The sequence below is a fragment of the Pinus tabuliformis genome, chromosome J, assembly GCF_031772625.1.
Source record: "Pinus tabuliformis cultivar Carrire ecotype Pingquan chromosome J, CPIR1, whole genome shotgun sequence".
In the NCBI taxonomy this organism is placed as follows: Eukaryota; Viridiplantae; Streptophyta; class Pinopsida; order Pinales; family Pinaceae; genus Pinus; species Pinus tabuliformis.
In genome coordinates, this window is record NC_142295.1 from 782,886,467 (window position 1) to 782,908,914 (window position 22,448).

A 22,448-nucleotide genomic window follows, 5' to 3' on the forward strand; every position below is an offset into this window, starting at 1 on the left:
AGTTCCTAAAACACCATGGATAGAAAGGATCTGCCATCTCTGTGAGAATAGGAACATCGAGGATGAAGACCACTTCCTCTTAGAGTGCCCCACGTACGACCGCATTAGATCTCAGTTTCATAATCTTTGTTGCAATACTAACCTTCCTAGCCTTTTACGATGTCAAAATTATAGTGAGCTCGGGAGGCTTCTCTCCAAGCTTTTTGAGCATAGGAATAAAATCTTAAATCAAACTAAATAATTTGTTTCTTTAGATCCGATAGACCAAAGTTTGGTCTCAGTGGACGTTAACCATCATCATCATTTTCATCATCAGTAAAGACTAATCAAAATTTATATATTATTTTAGCTCATATATACTAGCGTAGTTTGTCCATATAAATTTAATGGTTAGTAAATTTCAATAGGCATCAACCTATAATAAGCACCAAAATACTTACCTTATTATACATTTACTCAAATTAAAAATAAAATAAAAAAACAATAAAAATTAACAAAATTATATTTTTTTAAATAATAATAATAGTAATAATTATGTAGATTATCTTCTGGATACATCCCGTTAGGTTTCTTTTTTATCGACGTTCGAACCAGCAACAGTGGTTCATCTTCATGATGTGATAGATTATTAAAAGGTTGTTCTCATTTTTCCAAATATATAGAGATGTATGAGATGCTTAGTCGACAAATATTATGATTTATTAAATTATTTTATTTGTTTATTTTAATTGTTTTATTGTATTTTGTTAATTTAATTATATTTTTGTGATGTTTAGGCTTTAAGATTGTGATAGCATTAATTTAATTATTCTCTTAAGTTTTGTAATTTTAATTGTATTTTTGTGATTTTAAAAATTATTATCGAATTATTATTTTCTTTAAACCCCTCCTCCTTGGGCCTGAAGTAAAAGGCCCTTCAGAAAAGATATAAAGCCCTCCGAGAAGAGGGGGAGGGAGTGTGAACCTAAAACATCTAGAACATATCTAAGATATGAAAGAATTAAGGATACCTACAAAAAGGACTGATCCGATCCATAATGATACACCCGAAAATACAACATTTTTGCTACTTGACCAACCATCGGGAGAGGCAAGTGCAACAGGTACACCAATCACTAGTAAAAATGAAATAGAAATTAATGCAAACACAGCCGATTGGAAAGCAATAGTCATGGTTGTGATCTTGCAAGCTCCCAACAGATTGAATAGACTATACCATCCGATCCCCAATTTTCAATTCTGATCAATTGCACTATGGAAAGGATTTGACCATAAATTAATCGAGCTTTCGAACTTTTTCAATTTGATATTTGAGTGTGAGAGGAGAGGGAAATTTGTTTCTTTTTTTTTTCCATTCCAAATGATGAAAAATCATCATATGTCACAGGAATAGTTGGTATCGACCTGACTTTATGCTTATAGTTAGGGGTTATACGAAGGGGTAGAATAGAAGTTGTCCCCAGGAGAGATGGCCGAGTGGTTAACGGCTCCGGTCTTGAAAACCGGTATAGATAAAAAAACTATCGAGGGTTCGAATCCCTCTCTCTCCTTTTGTTCTTCAACAATTGCATTTACCGGTCCAATAAAAAAAAAAAGAGAATAGCTCATTAGGGTTATGGTTATATTAATAATATTTGTATTAATTATTTCATATTTTAATTATATTTATTTTAATTAATTTTATAATTATTTTAATTATATTTATCTTAATTATTTATTTATTTTTAATTTTAATTAATTATTTATATTTAATTAATTGTTTATGTTTTATTGTAATTGTTTTTACTTTGTATTTATATTAATTTTAATCATGTTCATTTTATTTATATGTTGTGATTATTTTTTAAGGCTTACTACATATTTCGCTGGTTCGAAACGTCGATCAAAAAGAAACGTAATGCAATGTATTTGGAAGATAATCTACATAATCATAAAACTCGCAGAAACCTCAAAGACAAAATAATAATAATTATTAATATTAATGTTACAAAGAATTAATATATAATTTAAACATATATACATTAAAAAATATATGTAATAAGATTTTTAATCATGGCATTAATTATATTAATTTGTAAATAGGGTTTGTTACAATACTATGGTTTATCAATACCACATGTCCAAAAAAACCCATAATTTATTTCATATGACAATTAGTCCTATGACATTTTTTTAATTAACTATTTAATTCATTCACAACATCAACATCAACATCTTATCATCAGCAAAAATCGGTGGTTAACGATGAAGAATCTAATAGTACTAACTCCAAAGTAGTAATTAATTGACCAGAATCTATACACTGTAAAATGAAATATTACCTCTCTTGTTTCAGAGTTCACATCCTCTCCGAGACGAAGCCAAGCTGAGAATACGAGGGATTCATAAACTGTAATAAAAGGTGAATGGATATCAGTTTGTTCGCAGTAACCAGAAATTCTTGCAAAGGTTTGTTGTTTCTTAGGATAGTCGGAGATGGTTATTGATCCTTCCACGTATCCTCTAGTTTTCCTGCCGACAAGAACATCCATCAGTGTGGTTTTTCCAGCACCACTTTCACCAACTAAAGCTGTAAGTCCTCCAGGTATGAATGATCCCCTCGCTCCACGCAGTAGCTGAAGTCTTTGCTCTGTAACTCCTTCCTTTTTCCTTCCCCGCGTTGTTCATAACTAGTTATAACTTGACTAGACTTAAACTAGAATGTTGCTAAATTCGTTGTTAACTCCAAATAAATTAAAATTATGTTGATACATCGGATGTTTATATTCAAATCTAAAACAGGGTAACTCGAGAGGACATACCGCAGGCATATCTACATAGTAGTTGACGTCCTGGAATGTTAATGACACAGATTAAAATGGTAAAAGCATTCGTTTCGTTTTCACCATCGGCTCTGCACAAATTAATTCTTAATACTTGCGATGGCCAAGGTAATCATGCGAACATTACAGTAGCTTATAGTAGGTCTATTTGTCCACTAAATTATAATATCATGCGAACTTTACAGTAACTTTAAAGGAAATTATTGCAATTTCATGAAAGATTGTTACCAAAAGTTTTAATTTCATATTGTTACCAGAAGTTTTAATTTCGTGTTGAGGAGGAGGATGGCGTGGAGAAAACGAAAGAGGAGAATTGGGTCGAGAAAACGAATTTGATCTTTTTAATGGAAGGCTTTGCATTTCCCGTTCATCATTTTCTTCTAACATATCTTCAGCAACTACTGCCTGCAGTTTTCCAAGGGCTGAAAAATATACCCAAACAAATGAAAAATATAAGAGAAACTAAGAATTTGATTATGAGAGATCCAAGTTGGTCATTACGGTCCAAATAGTGCAATGCTAGCGTGAAGAGAATATTAAGGAGAAAAAAAAACCCCACGACCGCTGCGAGGCCAACCCAATACCAGTAGCTCTCCGTGAAAAACCCACGAGATTTCAACAATTTGACTCCAATTTCGTAATGTGGCGACAAAATTAGAATAAACTAACACAGAACAGAACCTTTTAACCCGCGCAGTGATTTGTTTTTGATAAAAGTATTGTTGAAACATTAATTTCACCTGTGGTCATTAACTCCAGCAAAACCACTTCAGAAAATCGTTGATCTTTATCGCACCACCTTTCGCGCAATGTGGTTTCTGTCAGAGGGCCTCCGACACAATCCGCTCCAGCCACGCGTCCACTGTACGAACACAAAATTGCCCATCTCTCGGATGTTAAAAATCGTTTGGATTGAGTGGCTAAAGTTTGCGAAATGCATCCGATCAAGTCAACGGACATGGATCTTTGTCAACCTACCTGAACCTTATTGCCTGACCGCACACGTGAAGGAATTAATGTAATTAATGGTGTTTTGTAAATTGTAAGAAAAAGTTGGTAAGTGTTTTAATTTTTGTCTGCACGGATGTACAGCGAATTAAAGAATGGTATGGGCAAGTCAACGCCCTAGTTTTAATGCTTTTGATATATGCTCTTTTTGTGTAAGTGCGCTCATTTTTAGTATATGAATTGAGCATTGCACAGGGAGAAAAAAGGGAAAAGGGTTTGGAGCAGTAAAGAAAAAAACAGGGGCGAATGCACAGCAGTGTATAGATTGAGTGTTGACCTTTTGTTATTATTGCACACGGGAGGAGAAGAAACTGGGGTTTTGCAGCAGCGAGGAATGAAGAACCAGAGGTTTGCACAGCAGTGCAAGGTCGAAGATTTGTAATGAAAAAAAAGGGGAACACATATGTATATGCAATTTTTTTTTGTTATGAGTTAACTATTGTGTGATGCAAGGCATATAACGCACAGCAGTGCGAAACATAAAAAAAAGGGGGGTTTGAAATGTAATGGGTGTTGGTTTCTCAAACGAAGGGAAGCAAGAGCGAATGAAGAATGACTATGTGAGTTTTATTTTTTAGATTGAAATGTAATGTAAGAAATTTTTACAGCATATGTAAGAATTTTCTTTCAGTTGTAAATGTAAAAGCCCTTTTTACAGCAGTAAATGTGAATGAAGATTTTACACAGCAGTGTAAAAATCATTTGTAAAAGACGCAGAGTATTTAGTTTTTGGTAAAAGTTTTGGTGAATCCCTCTGAGAAAGAGGAAGAAATATGTATCAGGGTTTTTATTAATGAATATGAAGTTTTTATGGGTGTGAAAAATCTCTGTTCTCAGAAAAAAAAATTTAAGCTTCCCTGTGCAAAAGATCCTGAGGAGAGAAACAGAGTATTGCTCTGTATTCAGTTAATTTGTGTTTGAAATTACCAGAAATTTCCAACATGGTATCAGAGCTGATGTAGGCTCTTTGAAGGTGACAAAGAAGCTGAAGGAAGGAGTTTTTTTTTTGCTGCAACAACTTCTCCAGCAGAGTGAAGTCTCAGGCAAAAGGATCCAGGTATTTCTCAGATCAGTTTTTTGTGTTACTGCTGAAGACAGTCAGTTGTTTTAAAACACAGTCAAGTATTTGAAGCATAGTTAAGAATGGCAAGGTCAAAGAAGAAAGTCTCCAATCCTCCTAAGGATGTGTCTCCCTCTACTACTAAAATAGAAGACAATCTGTTTGAAAGCATTCTATTTGAGGCTCCAAGGTTCAATGGGAACTTTTATATATGGGAAATAAAAATGAGGACTTTCTTAAAGTCTCAAGGGATTGAAATTTGGGAATCAGTGATTGATGATAGCAAGATGGATAGATAATCCAAGGAGTACAATGCAAAAGCAGCAAAAACAATCTTGGATGGGCTGCCTGATTCTGTAAAGAAGAATCTAGGAAAATATTCATCAACAAAGGATATATGGGACAGACTTCATGACCTTCACGCAAAGGGAGCACTGACCATGACCATCAGTCAAGAAGGAAATTCTGAACCCATCATAGAAGCTGAAAATGAGAAGGTTGACCTCATCAAGCTTCAAGTACAAGAGAGGGATGAAGAGCTCGCCAAGCTTAAGAAGGAACTTGATCAAAGCAAAAGGAAGCATCATGAAGAAGTCATATCCATGACAAATCAATTGAATAAAGCAAAGAAGCAGGAAGATACCTTGTCAAGTCAACTTGAACAAAGGCACAAGAGAGTGAACAAACTTGTAGAAGGGATTGGACAGTACAAGGTAGAGGTCTCCTCCCTTAAGTCTCAATTACAAGAAGCCAGGAAACAGGCACAAGAAACTGAGAAGAAAATGGAGAGCAGTCAAGCAAAGAATGAAGAAATGAAGTCAAATATCATCTCTGTTAAAATAGTAGCAGCTGAAGCTACTCGTAGCAAGGAAGAAACTGAGGAACAACTTACAAAGAAGAATAATGAGTGTGAAAGATTGGAAGAAGAGATTGTCCTCCTCAGGAAAATGGTTGAAGGGATGAACAAAATCATGAAGAGCTCTCAAGCCTTGGATGACATGCTCAGCTATCACAGATGTCCATCTGATAAATCAGGACTCGGGTATGTAGGTGAACCCTCAAGCAAGAATGAAAATGCTTTAAGCAAAGGAGATGTGAAGAAGGCAGAAAGAGATTGTGATGCTCCTAGTTCCAGCAAAGGCAAGGAGAAAGATCAAGGCTACAATAGAAGAAATCCTACTCCAAGTAGAAAACCAGCTCCAAGAAGAAATGTTGATGATGTCAAAGAGGCAAGAGGCAATGGTTATCATCAAAGAATCTCAAGGTAGAAAAGCTTCAGAAGTACGTCAAGGAAACCACCATCTCCCAGGTACCAAAGTTCATTTTTTGTTTATTGTTATTCTTGCTCAAACTTTGGTCATATGGCAAAAGACTGTAGAGCATTTCATAGAGATAGATGTTATGGTCTCAGACAACCTCCAAGAAATAATTTTAGAGGAAGAAATCATGAAATCTTATTCATGAACAATGTAGAATGTTTTAAGTGTCATAACATTGGGCATATGGCACGTGATTGTAACTTAACATGGGCTCTTACACAAGCTAGACCCATGCAAAAGAAGAAAGTTACACAAGTATGGAGAAGGAAGGAAATACAGTCTGAAAGTCCCTTGAGCTCTCCAGTCGATCTAAGTTTCTTTTGAGAAAACTTTGCTGAAAGAAGACAATGCATACAGTTAGGGGGAGCCTGTAATTCTTGATCATTATTGCTGAAATATATTAACAGTCATTTTTTTATGAAGATCTTCTTATAGGGGGGAGATATGGAATTAAATCTGCCATAAAAGCAGAGAAGAAAAGTTTGCAGGGCATGGAGATTGCGTGGAGGATGTATTGCAGCGCAGCAGAGCGCAAATGAAATCTTTTTGTTAATCCCTCTGAAATGTAATACGCAGCGGTGTTGAAAAATGTAATGTTTTTGCTTTGTTTTTTATCACATATGCAATGCAATATGCACAGAAGTGCGGAGAAGAAAAAGGGGCAGCGTTGAAATGTGAAGTGCAGCAGCGCGGTGAAAAGAAATGTTTTTACGCATAGCAGTGCGAATGTAAGTGCAGTGAAGTTTTTGGTTATTGTCCATTTTCAAAACAAAAGGAAGAAAAACACGCAGCAGTGTGCAGAAGTGAAAATGTTTTTTTTGTGGTAATGAGAAGAGGGCAAAACGCAGCAGAGCGTAAATGCCCAGTGTTTGAGAATGCAGTGAAACGAAACAAAACACAGCAGAAGGTGAGTAAAATCAAAAATAAAATGAAATGAATAATTTACACAGCAGTGTAAAATGAAGGAGGAGCATGTAATGTAGAAAACGGAAGCACGCATCAGTGCAATCATGAAATTTTTCACACAGCAATGAAAAGGGTAATGTAAGTCTTGTTTTTTTTGTTGTTGGAGAATATGTAGTAAAAACACACAGCAGTGTGAATATGAAAAATGCAACAACATGAAGATTTTTTTTTGTTGAAGAAACGAAATGCAATGGGCAGCAGCACATGTAAAAGAATTTTTTCTTTACAAGTAAATGTAAGTGCAGTGAGTGTGTTGTTCATTGAACTGAAATGCAATATATGCAACAGCGGTGAATGTAAGAAATATTTACACACAGCAGTGTAAATTTGTAAGCTGGGACAGAGTAATTGTTCCAGAAGAGACAGAGTATTTTGTTTTTGAAAAATGCACAGCAGTGCAGACACAGCAGTGCTTCAGCAGTGTTAATTTTGAAGACAGAGAGAGTATTTTTCAGAAGAGACAGTGAAGTTTATTTTTGTTTTGGAACTGCACTTGAAGCAGTCTCTTGGTGAATCCCTTTGTTAAAGAGGAAGATGCTCTTCAGCATAATCTCCAATGAATCCCTCTGTTAAGAGGAAGATCCGTTGTCTTTGGTGAATCCCTCTGTCAAGAGGAAGATGCTTTTCAGCATAGACTGGTGAATCCCTCTGGTTAAGAGGAAGATGCTCTTCAGCATAATCTCTGGTGAATCCCTCTGTGTGAGGAAGACTCTTTTGTAACAGCAGTTTTGTAATCCCTCTGTTAAGAGGAAGACCTTTTTTTTTGTAACAGGCAGCAAAAAGGATTCTAAGAAGTAGAATATGTGGCAGCTACAACAGCAGCATGTCAAGCAGTTTGGATGAGAATAATGTTAAGGAGCTTAAGCCAAGAGCAGGCAAAAGCAACAATGATTTTTTGTGACAATAGCTCAGCTATTGCATTATCCAAGAATTCAGTGTTTCATAAGAGAACGAAACACATTCACACAAGATTTCATTACATCAGGGAATTGGTGAGCAATGGACAAATTGTTCTACAACATTGCAGGAATCAGGAATAGGTTGCAGACATTTTGACCAAGCCATTGGACCAGAAAAGCTTTGAATTTTTGAGGAAATGTTTGGGTATGACTGAATGCCCAGCAGTTGAAATTAAAGGGGAGTGTTGAAACATTAATTTCACCTACGGTCATTAACTCCAGCGAAAACACTTCAGAAAACCGCTGATCTTTATCGCACCACCTTTCGCGCAATGTGGTTTCTGTCAGAGGGCCTCCGACACAATCCGCTCCAGCCACATCCACTGTACGAACACAAAACTACCCATCTCCCGGATGTTAAAAATCGTTTGGATTGTGTGGCTGAAGTTTGCGAAATGCGTCCGATCAAGTCAACGGACATGGATCTTTGTCAACCTGCCTGAACCTTATTGCCTGACCGCGCACGTGAAGGAATTAATGTAATTAATGGTGTTTCGTAAATTGTAAGAAAAAGTTGGTAAGTGTTTTAATTTTTGTTTGCACGGATGTACAGCGAATTAAAGAATGGTATGGGCAAGTCAACGCCCTAGTTTTAATGCTTTTGATATATGTTCTTTTTGTGTGAGTGCGCTCATTTTTAGTATATGAATTGAGCATTGCACACGGAGAAAAAAGGGAAAAGGGTTCGGAGCAGTAAAGAAAAAAACCAGGGGCGAATGCATAGCAGTGTATAGATTGAGTGTTGACCTTTTGTTATTATTGCACAGGGGAGGAGAAGAAACTGAGGTTTTCCAGCAGCGAGGAATGAAGAACCAGATGTTTGCACAGCAGTGCAAGGTCGAAGATTTGTAATGAAAAGAAAGGGGAACGCATATGTATATGCAATTTTTTTTGTTATGAGTTAACTATTGTGTGATGCAAGGCATATAACGCACAGCAGTGCGAAACATAAAAAAAAAGGGGGTTTGAAATGTAATGGTTGTTGGTTTCTCAAACGAAGGGAAGCAAGAGCGAATGAAGAATGACTGTGTGAGTTTTATTTTTGAGATTGAAATGTAATGTAAGAAATTTTTACAGCATATGTAAGAATTTTTTTCAGTTGTAAATATAAAAGCCCTTTTTACAACAGTAAATGTGAATGAAGATTTTACACAGCAGTGTAAAAATCATTTGTAAAAGAGGCAGAGTATTTAGTTTTTGGTAAAAGTTTTGGCGAATCCCTCTGAGAAAGAGGAAGAAATATGTATCAGGGTTTTTATTAATGAATATGAAGTTTTTATGGGTGTGAAAAATTTCTGTTCTCAGAAAAAAAAATTTAAGCTTCCCTGTGCAAAAGATCCTGAGGAGAGAAACAGAGTATTGCTCTGTATTCAGTTAATTTGTGTTTGAAATTACTAGAAATTTCCAACAAGTATCATCGCGCCTAAAATATCACACACTTCAAACCTTTTTCCACCTTGTTGCTAGGAACTCGTTTACTGCAATACTGTTTTGAGCGTATGAGAGAGGAGATAACCTGTAACCCCATATCCACCAAGGTTTATAATTGTCTGTTGGGCAGGACTTGAAAACATTAAGCGTCATGATTGCACTTCATTCTAATTATTTTGTCCTTCTATTTTTCATGAGGTCCAATTTATGGGACAGGGCCCAAACTTTACGCTATTCTGCCTAAAAAGAGCCTACAGTTACACTGATTAAGATATTTTATGGACTACATCCTTTGAGCCATAACGGAATTGTTATGATATTACTAACTTTAATAGCAAAAACAAAAACGGTGAGGTTGAGAAGCAAACACACATGATAATAAGTTTAGAAGCAAACACTAGAAAGGAGGGTTACCCCACAAAGACATCTGATTTGGACGGAAGGGATTTTTTTTTTTTTTTACTTTTTGTCTAGTTTATATGAGTTTTGGATGGTTGTATTATTAACATGCGGTTTGAGTCGCAGTGAGTTAAAGGCATTTAAGTCATCAAAATCACTCAAGTTAAGTCATCAAAATCACTCAAGAACTAGCCTAAGCCACAACAACTGTTAGCATGGCTAGATTTTTGTCAATAGAATTTGGAATGAGTGACCTTTACACCAATGAATACCTTAACAAAACACTTGTCACCATCTATTCCACACTCAGATAGGTGACTATAGTAAATGTTATTAAACAGAACCATTAGCCAAATTTCTGAACTCATTAACCTAGTTTAGCAGAATTTGGTATATGTACATAGTGCCTTAGGTTAAAAAAATAAAATCTAATTTCTGAATTGATTGACTTGATGCATTAGAATTTGATACACATATACTATGATTTTAGAAGAAAAATAAAACCAGTATAAATCCATCTTAAGCACATACCTAATACGAGTAGAGAGAGATCAAATTTCTTTCTCTCTCTCTCTATATATATATTATTATAGCAACCATTATTTTTATATTTAAAAAATATCTTATTTTTATTTTAAGAGGAACACTTCTCAATTCCAACCTGACCATGGAAATAGTTATACATTGGCCTAGAATGAGACTCTAGACTGAATAACAACTAGCCATACATTTGTGAAAGCTATTAAGGCAAATTTGTGTTTAATCATTTAAAATAATTTTAAAGGTTATTTAAGAATCTAATTGCCATATTTTTATAATTAATACTGAGATAAATTCTAAATGAACCAAATAAGATTAATTTTAATGCTTAATACAATGATTACAAACAGCAACAGAATTTCTCTCCAATACTAAAATAAAGTTATAATCAATCAATCGAAACGAAATTTTTATATATAACTGAAGAAACTAATTACCAAAGTTCCAGACAGTAATGATAATAATATTGAAATTTGTAAAAGAAAAAATTATGGATTTCCATACCTCTCGACATAATGAACCCACCCAAGACGAACGTGATTAAGACTCAAGAGCACACATGCACCGACGGCGTTTGCGATTATAATATCCCTTGACACAGCACCTATCAAGCGAAAGAGTGCCAAACCTGTTTGGTGGAATGCTACCAACAACATAAAGTATCGAAAAAACCTGTACAGGATGAAGAACTCTCATCAGCATGAAAATAAGAAAATAAATTAGATCTATTGAAATTTCACCATTCAGAGATGTATCACAATGGAACTTCATTTTGATTTTAATTTTAATATACGTTGTAATGGAAATAGACGATGTAAATGTACTTACCTGTATGGGGCCAGGGCAAAATCAATAGTATAATAGGTAAGAGATACCCATGATGTACACTTGATTAAGGAAAGAGGAATTTCTGTAATGAATATAGGAAGAGAGTATGCCCAGGTAGGGTAGAACATCAAATCTCTCTGCTTGTAGAAGACTGGAAGCTTTCCAATTGTAGCCGCAATACCAGAAAGTCCGTTGAACATATTCATGACGAGACCCAGGAATAGAGCTCCAAAATAAAGGCATCCGTCCTCCACATTTCTGTGATTCATGATTGTACGAAAATAAAGCGTCATCGCGACTATTGCCACGGATCTTATCTGACTCCAAAAAAAATATTGAATTACTAAATATCCATTTGAAATATTGGTAATGTATTTGAATTCAATGGCAAAAAATGATTGTCAACCTGTGGGAATTTTCTTTTTCACTTGCAAAAATTTGAAGATATGGATGAAGGCATTTCTCTGCATAAGTAAAAGTTGTCTGTCAAAACATGCTTTGAAAAGTCCGGTTTCGCTTAAGCCGTATTATTCTTTAGAGAGTGCCGCGGGATGGCATTTTGTTTTATCGTATGGAATCAACATTTCTGAAATGCTTTAAATGCTTGTGCAAATTCCTTCGCTGAGACGTATCTGTATGGCCTCCTACTGCTAGTGCACCAGTACTGTTCCTGATCTTTTTGGGAATTCATCTGTTTCAGACAACTCGTAGAGTTGTAATGCTGCTTTGCAACTCGTTTGAACTTTCAAATTATCAAGTGATTAAAGTTTTCAGTGAGACTTCTTGAATGTTAATTTGGAGTATTCAATGAGCTTTCTTGGGAGTTGCCGAAGATTTTGGTTAAAAAATATATATTTTTGAGCAGATGGAAAAATCATGGTTTTGTAGGATATGGGATAAATTAGGGTTTAGTGTTTAAAACAGTATTTAGGGTTTAGTGTTTAGGGTTGTACATTGGATAAATTAGGGTTTAGTTTTGTTGGACATTGGATAAATTAGTGTTTAGTGATATGTTTTTAATTGATTTTGGTGGATTCATTAATTCTTTTATTGACCCGTCTAATTAATTCTATTGGTGCTTTAATTAATTTTATTGATGCCTCTATTTACTAACGAGGACGGCTAAAAGTGGTTGGAATCTAGCTAAAAAAGGTTCCAAAAAATATTGTAAATGCAGTGTTTGAATCATGTTTTCAATAGTGGAAATAGATTGAACACCATCAAAGACTTCTTCTAAAACACTTAAAATTATAAACTTTGACAACTTTTACTTAGATTTACAAAAATCTCTACTAAATTTTTTCAAAATATAAGAACATAATCCTTAAGCTACTACTTTACTAACCCCTATTTACCAACACCATCAACGAATTTTAGTGTAATGACCATAGTGATTCTAACCAATAGTATCATTAATATTAAAAAACCCCTCAGAGAACGGATGAACAGTTGCGATTACAAAGAAACTTGGGATAAGGTATCAACAGCTGAAGTTGTACGATAATCTTAGAGAAATATATTTTTTTGGTTGTACGATAATCTTCGAGAAATATATTTTTTCGCTTGATGGAAAGCATAAGGATATATTTTTTCTCTTTTAAGTGAAATCATACAAGGCGTCATAACGCAGGATCGTTCGGCAGAGCAATGACGCGTTGTTTTCCATCGAAAGAAGCGTTAGCACGCGAACCCATTACCATTTATTCAAATCGCGTTAGCACAGTGGGCACGAACTAAAATTACTTTATATTAGATCCGGAAGAGATTTCGGTCCACCATACTCCGTCTTTTTGGTCTTTTTAAAGAAGACGTGGTTATACGTTTGAGTGGAACTGTTTATAAGAATATTTTTAATGCAAAAAGTGTAAAGGTTGAAAAGGCATATTAAAAGGTTTTTGGAAAAGGGAGTTGTTTAAAAGTTTGATAATTTTATTTTTAAAGGTTTTTACTAGAGGAGGATTTTGTTTGGAAAAGTATTTTTCGAAATTTTATTGGAAAGAGAAAATTGAATTATTTTGTTAAAAAAATTTGAAGTTTGTTAAATATGATAGTGTTTTTGGTGAATATTAAATATTATATTTTAGTTATACTAAAATTTGTAAGTGTTAGTAAATGGAGACATTGTCAAAGTTAGCAGTAAGCACATGTCACTAAACAGGTTAAGCACATGTCATGAAACACACAGGTAGTGTTGATTTATCCAATGCCCAACTATTTTCCTCGAGCCCGAGCGAAGTGTGATTCGAATGGAAGACCTTTGGCTTTGATACCACTTGTTGGAAAGACAAAGAAGAGGAAACACAAATTTGACACACAAACAATATGAGTTGCTCCTCTTTCCTATTTTGTTGATCACACAAAATTGATGACTATAATGAACCCATCATTGATCCGAATTGGATTTTTAAACATTTCTCATGATTGTTTCAAAATTATATCAGATCAAATCTTATGAATAACAAGTATCAGAAATGACCTCTGGACAATGGCAATTGTGGCCTCCATGGAACAACGAGGACCCTCAGTCAAAGGGGCTGACCGTTGGCCCATGAAGACCGCGCATGGACGCAAATTGGCAATCGGAAGCCTGGATCCAGAAACAGAGGCAATTTCTGATACGCGATTAGTGCAAAGCAGGGAAAAAACCCTCATAGAAGGAAAGCCCCAAGCACTCAGTCACGAGGAAAATAGGGAAACCGTGCGGAAAGCGTCAGAAGGCGGATCTCGTGCCCAAAACCGACAGGATATCACGTGCACTTCTAGCGGTAAATGGGTTTGGCCGAGTTCAGCGCGATGCCATACACTAGGTGATGCGTGTCCAATGGATGAGACAAAAAAACCACTTACATCGCGTGAGTAACGGTCGAGCAACTTACCCGCGCGATATAGACGGAGACCATAGGATCTGGAGGCTCCAAATCGACGGCGGAGAGTCAACCCGATGGATGACCAGATTTGATGGGGAAATGGACTGAGGCACATAAGGTTTGAGGTCCGACATGACCGCTAAGCTGGCGAAAGAATCAGTTTCACGAGAAAATCCTGGAGTAACGGAAATAACAACCGCTCAAAGGAAATTGACACTCAGTTAGTAAGGCGACAGATGGCCACCTCTCTGTGCAGCGTTACATAGTAATGATGACGTAGAGAAGGGGAATTCCAGCAGACGGAGGCAGGCGATCTAGAGAGCTGGGAAGAGGAAACGAACAGTCAAGGAGAAGATTGGCTTTAAGCCATAAACAGACAAAGAGGAGAGGAGGAACAAAAGTAGAGAAATAAGTGAATCGCAGAGAACAGAGAAGCCGAGCTGACCTGTAGAGCAAAGGCAGCATCGAGCAGATAGAGACAGAGAGAGTCCGAGAATCTGTGAACTCCAAAGAAGGCTTGAGAGGTTCAAGCAACCCCTCTGTGTATACCTTTCAGGTACTAAGTACCAAATTAGACTCATACCATTGAGACCAGTTGAGGTCGAGATTCAGTAAGGGGGAGTCTGTGTATTCTAGAGGCTTGGGGGATCCAAGTACCACCCTATTGATCATCATCTGTTAGTGAGACTCAAATTGAGCTCCTTATTGTAAAAACTTTGTTTTAAGACACAATAAAAAAGGCCACCACTAAAGGCTAGACCAGGAGACGTAGCCCAAGAGAATTGGGTGAACTCCTTATTAAATTTGTTGTGTTTTATATTTTCTTACTGTTTCAAGTGTCTGTGTATTTTTCAATTTTATCGATCAGTTTCTTAAAATAACATAGACACACCCCAGCACATGAGTCTGTAATACCTTCATAAATTAATTGAGATCATTCACGAATGATTTTCAGATCAAGTGGTATCAGAGCTTTAGGATGTTAAGCTTAGACAAGCTTGTGCTGGATTTTGTTGTTGAATGCTAACTAGATCAAAGCTTAAATTAGGAGAAGGAGAGTTGGTTGAGACTAACCCGGAAATTGGAAGAGTCCATCCTCAGAAGAAAATGTCAGAGGAAAGTCCCTTGGGGCAAGACCCTCAATTCATAGATAGTTTCCTGGCCATGAGGTCCATGGTAGAGGAAATGTATAGGGACTTTAGGAAACATAAAGGTGATGATTCATCAGGCTCCAAACAAGAAAAAGGAGAAGAACAATCTCTCATCCATGACCACTCGAAAGGAAAAGGGAAAGAAGAAAACTTTCTCACACCTCCTAATCACCCTAAACATAAAAAGAAGACATCTTTGATCAAATTGGATGTTAAATTTAATTTACTCATATATGATGGAGATTTGAATGCAAAAAAGCTAGATAACTGAATCAGACAAATTGATGTTTATTGCAGATTGCAGAGTATCGACTCAGATAACAGTAAGATTCAGTTGGCCAGCGTACGCCTTGGAGACACTGCCTTGGTATGGTGGGAAGGCAGGACACAAGCTGACATGAAGAAACATGGTAATATTCTTTTTGTCTGGAGTGAATTTGTTTTTTGCAATCAAAAAACAGTTCTATCCACTAGCTTACATGCAGCAAGCCATGATGAGCGGGCAAACTCTTCGCCAATTGAAAGGGAAAAGTGTACAGGGTTACACCTAAGAATTTAGGAAGAGAGATTTGATTCTAGGAATCTCTTTAGACTCACCTGAGACTCTGTTGAAGTACATAGGTGATCTACACAGCTACATGAGGCACACTATCCTCATGTTTAATCCCACTAGTATAAATGAGGTATCTGTTCAAGCTATGCATCTAGAAGCTAGAGGAAAGAATGGGAACCCAGAAATTGGAGGATCATCCAAGCCCATTGCAAGCAAGAATAAGGAGAAAAGAAAACAAAAATGGAAAGAGAGGAAGGCCAACACTACACAGAAAAGCAAGTCTTCATGCACTCACTGTAAGAAGGATGGGCATGATGATGAGCACTATTGGATTCTGCATCTGGAGCTGAGACCTAAGAAGTTCGAGGACAAGAAGAAGAAGACTGCTCTAGCTCTTCAAAAATATTTGGGGTCGGAATCAGGAGATGAAATAACCATTACAGCCACAGGTATAAAAGGTAAGAATTCTGAAGCATCTACTAGTAACTCTGCACAATCTACTATTGATGAAGAAAATGAGAGAGAAAGACATGACCTTTTCCATATTCAAGTTATTTCCAAATATCAAAAGATTGATACTTTGTTTGATAGTGGCTCACAAGTAAATTTAATTTCTGAAGCAATTGTAAAGAAGTTGGGATTGCTGACTACACCTCACAAGAAACCATACCCATTAGGTTGGTTAAGTGATAAAGCACAACTACAAGTGACTAGACAATGCAAACTTAAGTTTTCTTTTGGGTCAGCATTTGTAGATGAGGTTGAGTTAGATATAATTCCTTTGGATATATGTGAAATTGTCTTAGGAAGTCCTTACTTGTATGACAGAAAAGATACTTTTTATAGAGCTGAGAACAAGTATCTACTCGTTAAATATGGAATCGAATACTTTGTAAGAGCTCATAAGCTGAAGAATAATTATACTCTCATAAACTTAGCGCAGATGAAACGAATTATAAATTCATGCAAACAATTTTTACTGATGGTTGCAAAGGAAAATAAACCTGATAAAACCAATGTATTTGAGGGCTATGATGCTAAACAACAAGCTAATTTAGAGAAAATTGTTTCAGAGTATGATATCTTGTTTCAAGAACCTAAAGGTCTGCCACCCAAAAAGGAAATAGTGCATAATATTAATTTGCAGCAAGATGCTCCATTGCCTAACATTGGAATGTACAAGTTGTCTGCTTTAGAGAATGCAGAAATCAAGATGCAGGTGCAGGAGTTGCTCGAGAAGGGATTCGTCAGACATAGCACATCGCCATGTGGGTCGCCAATCATTTTGGTGAGAAAGAAAGATAGCTCGTGGAGAATGTGCATTGATTACCGAGCACTAAATAAGATAACGATAAAAAATCATTACCCCCTTCCTCATATAGATGATCTATTAGATCAATTGAATGGAGCTGTTTATTTTTCCAAGCTAGACTTGCATAGTGGATATCATCAGGTCAGAGTTGCAGAACAAGATGCATGCAAGACTTCTTTCAAAACAAAGTAGGGATTGTATGAGTGGCTGGTTATGCCTTTTGGCTTAACCAATGCTCCTGCTACTTTCATGCGAATAATGAATGATGTACTCAAACCTTTTCTTGATGATTTTGTTATTGTATATTTGGATGACATTCTTATATTTAGTAAAATGTGGGAAGAACACTTAAAGCATGTTAAACAGACACTAGATGTTTTGAAAAGAGAAAAACTTTATGTTAAACTCTGAAAATGTGAATTTGGCAAACATCTTTGAATTATTTGGGACATATACTAGGGGGTGGTGAATTGAAGATAGATCCCTCTAAAGTTGCAGTCATTGTAAACTGGCCTAAACTCAAATCTGTTACAGAAATTACAAGCTTCTTAGTCGCAGATCAATATTGGAGAAAGTTCATTTCTAACTTTTCCTTAATTGCAGCTTCCTTACATGCTTTAACATGATTGAACAAGGTATTTCAGTGGGGAGGCAAACAACAAAAAGCCTTTGACACCTTGAAAGAAAATATTAGTACAGCACCAGTGCTAGCACTGCCTGATCTTCAAAGACCATTTGAGGTCCAAACGAATTCCAGTGACTATGCCATGGGAGCAGTGTTGATACAGCACAGTAAATCCATATGTTATCATTCTGAGACATTTAATTCTGCAGTAATTAACTATCCAACATATGATAAAGAATTGTATGCATTAGTATAGTGTGAAAAAGTGGAAACATTACTTAATGGGCAAAGAGACAGTTATACACATTGATGATCAACTCCTTCAATACCTACACTCCCAAACTAAGTTGCAGTAATCAAGGCACTATAGGTGGATGGGTATTCTACAACAGTTTCATTTAGTCATCAGATATAAAAAGGGCATACACAATAAAGTTGCAGACATGTTATCTAGAGCAATTATAAATGCATCTACTATACTTAAGTATAATTCAATATTACATGAGATCTATATTGAACAATATGCTCAAGATATAGATTTTAAAGATCTATATTCAACTTTAAGTCAAGGTAAATGAGTAGAAGAATTGGATTATCACATTAAGGGCCGACTCTTGTATCATTATGGGAAGCTATGCATTCCATAAACTGAAAGGGTAAAGATAATTCGGGAAGCACACACTTCTCTAATATCAAGTCACTTTGGGGTAAGTAAAACCGTTGCACAGCTGCAAAGATTTTGTTTTTGATAAAAAATGAATGAGATAGTTTCTAGATATGTAAGAGGGTGTACCATGTGTGCTAAAAGCAAGCCTAGCAATAGAAAACTAGGCTTGTACACTCAACTTCCAGTTCCTTCTCATCCTTGGGAAGGTGTTTCCATGGACTTTGTTGGGGGACTACCTAAATCTAGGAAAGGTTATGACTATTTATATGTTGTTGTGGATAGATTCAGCAAAATGTGTATTTTGATACCCTGTAATAAATAGATTACAACTGAACAAACTACAAAACTGTTCATTTAGCATGTATGGGTTCATTTTGGGTTACCCAATTCTATTATATCTGATCGAAACACCCGATTTGTTGGGAAGTTTTGGTCAAGTCTGTGGGAAATGATGGACACCAGACTAAAGAAAAGCACAGCTTTTCATCCACAATCAGGTGGCTAGACAGAAGTAGTCAATAGGACAGTGATCTAGTTGCTCAGAGGCTATTGCAGCAAGCATCCCAAGCTTTGGGAGGAAAATTTGTGTTAAGTGCAACATGCTTACAACCAAGCAAAACATTCTTCTACACAGAGATCTCCTTTTGAGACCTGTTTTGGTTTCACACCCAGGTCTCCCTTGGATTTTGTCTTTGGTAAAGACATAACAGTTGATGGACATAGTGATGTGGACAAGGCAACCAAGTTCGTTGAACAAATCCAAGAGATTCACTAGGCAGTACAGGAACAGCTGGAAAGGAGCCAAGCCAAGTACAAGGCAAGGCATGACAAGTATCGGATGGAGCATAGTTTCCAAGTTGGTGATCAAGTCTGGCTGTATATCAACAAGGATAGAATGCAAGGTCAAGGTAAAAAGCTTAAGCCAATAAGGTATGGACCTTTCAAGATACTTGAGAAAATTGGTGAGAATGCTTTTCGCCTTGATTTACCAGCTTACATGCACATCTACTCAGTCGTTAATGCAAACAGCTTAAGACTATTTGAACCTTCATTAATTGAAGATCCCGAAGAGCAAAGTCAATTGCCTTCTATTGATGACCTGTTACCTGAATATCTCAATGAATTGCAGGAAGACATAGTTCTGGACACGAAGGTGAGGACGACACGCAGGGGAGATGTTGAGTACCTCAGGATTGGACTCAAGGGTTCAAAGCCAAGAAGTGAAAAATGGATAGAGATTGGACAAGTGAGACAGTTATATCCTCACTTAGACGATGCTTGAAAACCAACTTTTGCGGGTCCAAAAGCTTTTTCAGTGGGAAGGTTGTGATCCGAATTGGATCCTTAAACATTTCTCATGACTGCTTAAAAATTATATTAGATCAAATCTTATCAATAACAAGTATCAGAAATGACCTCTGGACAATGGCAATTATGGCATGCACGGAACAATGAGCAACCTCGGTCAAAGAGCGTTGACTGTTGGCCCATGGAGACCGTGCATAGACGCAAATTGGTAATTGGAATCCCAGATCCAGAAACAGAGGAAGTTTCTGATACACGATTGCAGGGCAAAACCCTCACAGAAGGAAAGCCCCGAGTGCTCGGTCACGAGGAACACAGGGAAACCGTGCGGAAAGCGTCAGAAGGCGGGTCCCGCGCCCAAAGCCGTAGAATATCGCGTGCACTGCGAGCGGTAAGAGGGTTTGGCCGAGTTCAGCGTGATGCCATACACTGGGCAACACGTGTCCAGCAGATTAGAGAGAAAAACTGCTTACATCGCGTGAGTAATAGTCGAGCAACTTACTCGCGCGATATAGATGGAGACCGTAGGATCTGAAGGCTCCAAATTGACGGTGGAGAATCAACCCGATGGATGACCAGATTTGATGGAGAAATAGACTGAGGCACATAAGGTTTGAGGTCCGACATGACCGCTGAGCTGGCAGAAGAACCAGTTTCGCGGGCAAATCTTGGAGAAATGGAAATAACGACCGTTCAAAGGAAACTGACACTCAGTTAGTAAGGGGACAGATGGCCACCTCTCTGTGCAGTGTTACATAGCGATGATGACATAGAGTAGGGGAATTCCAGCGGACAAAGGTAGGCGATCCAGAGAGCCAGGAAGAGGAAACGAACAGTGGGGGAGCAGATTGGCTTTAAGCGATGAACAGAAAAGAGCAGAGGGGGAATAGAAGTAGAGAAAGAAGTGAATCAAAGAGAATAGAGAAGCCGAGCTGACCTGCAAAGCAAAGGCAGCATCGAGCAGACAAAGACAGAGAGAGTTCGGGAGTCTGTGAACTACAGAGAAAGCTTGAGAGGTTCAAGTAACTCCTCTGTGTATACCTGTCAGATACTGAGTACCAAATTGGACTCATACCATTGAGACCAGTTGAGGTCGAGATTTAGTAAGGGGGAGTCTATGTACTCTAGAGGCTTGGGAGATCCAAGTACCACCCTACTGATCATCATCTATTAGGGGGACTCAAATTGAGCTCCTTATTGTAAAACCTTTACTTTAAAACACAATAGAAAAGGCCACCACTGAAGGCTGGACCAAGAGACATAGCCCAGGAGAATTGGGTGAACTCCTTATTAAATTTGTTGTGTTTTTTATTTGCTTGCTTTGTTTCTCTTACTGTTTCAAGTGTCTGTGTATTTCGCCATCTTATCGATCCGTTGCTTAAAATAACATAGGCACACCCCAGCACATGAGTCTGTAATACCTTCATAAATTAACTGAGATCATTCACGAGTGATTTTCAGATCAATCATTGAGTATTTCTGCTTTTCACCTAGAAACTCTCACACAATAACTTCTACATGCAAACACTAAGTAAATTTGGACTTCTCCAAATATATAGATTGAACTCAAGCTAATTACTCACACTTAACTCAATTAACTTACACTCTAAATCTGGATTACACTTAACTCAGCTTACATCTTCATGCATCACTGCTTGGATCTTGCTAAATATTTATGTGAGAGTAATTAATATTTCCAACATGTTACACCAAAACCCAAATTGTTAATAAACCGATGCATTATCAAAGTTAAAGGAGAAATTCAGTTAATCACATGTCGCTACTGATTTATCCAAGAAGCCTTAAATTGTTCAATCAATGTTGAAAGGATTTTCATGGTTTTAAAAAATACAACGTTAGGCGCATAACACTGCAAACTCACCTAGAAACCTAAAAAATCCATCGTTTTAACAAGCCATATTTAACTGGAATACAACTTATGTTTCAAAAATTCTCGCTACTATGAGTAAAAATAATTGCAATCACTTTATTTTCAATATAATCGGTAACTAGATACTTATTTAATTACCTCTCGTAAAAAATCTGCAACTGCTTTCCTTTTTGGACATTTAAATCCCATGGTCTGGAAGAAATCCAATACAAATTCTCTGGGCCCCCGGTACACTATATAACCTTCTGACAGCAGGATTAGATCATCGAAGAGTTCAAACGTTTCAGGGGTTGGTTGCAGAAGAGAAATCACCATTGTTGCCCTCATGATATGAGCCAAATATTAGAAGCATCAGATAATCTCATATGCGGTAGAGCTGTCCAGCCCTGTCAAAATTTCATCCATCAAGAAAGCTTTACAGTCACCTCCAACAATCATCTCCCCTATTGTGACTCTTTTCTTCTCACCTCCAAAAATTCCTCTGCGCATTTGATCTCCCCCATCGTATCCGCGCATGCCTCTAACCCCAAAACCTGGTCATAGCTTTTCGATATTATTCATTATAATTGAGATGATTTGAATAACCAAAGCATGATGAGTTCCAAGATAACTTACCTTCCGTCCGGAACACAAATTCATCAGAGCAAGATTCTTAGAACTGAAAGAAAGCTTACCTTCAAAACGTAGTCTGTCATAATGCTGGTTTTCTGTCCCTCCATGGCTATTGCCTAGAAATATAAAATAT

At 36.8% G+C, this 22,448-nt stretch overlaps 1 non-coding gene and 1 pseudogene across 1 annotated transcript; one reads left to right on the forward strand and one right to left on the reverse strand.

Annotated features, from left to right (window-relative positions):
* LOC149229048 (ABC transporter G family member 39-like) overlaps window positions 1–22,448 on the reverse strand; it is a 102,724-nt pseudogene that overhangs the window by 75,266 nt on the left and 5,010 nt on the right.
* TRNAS-UGA (transfer RNA serine (anticodon UGA)) lies at window positions 1,463–1,550 on the forward strand. The gene has a single exon. It is a non-coding gene; the product is annotated as a tRNA-Ser (tRNA).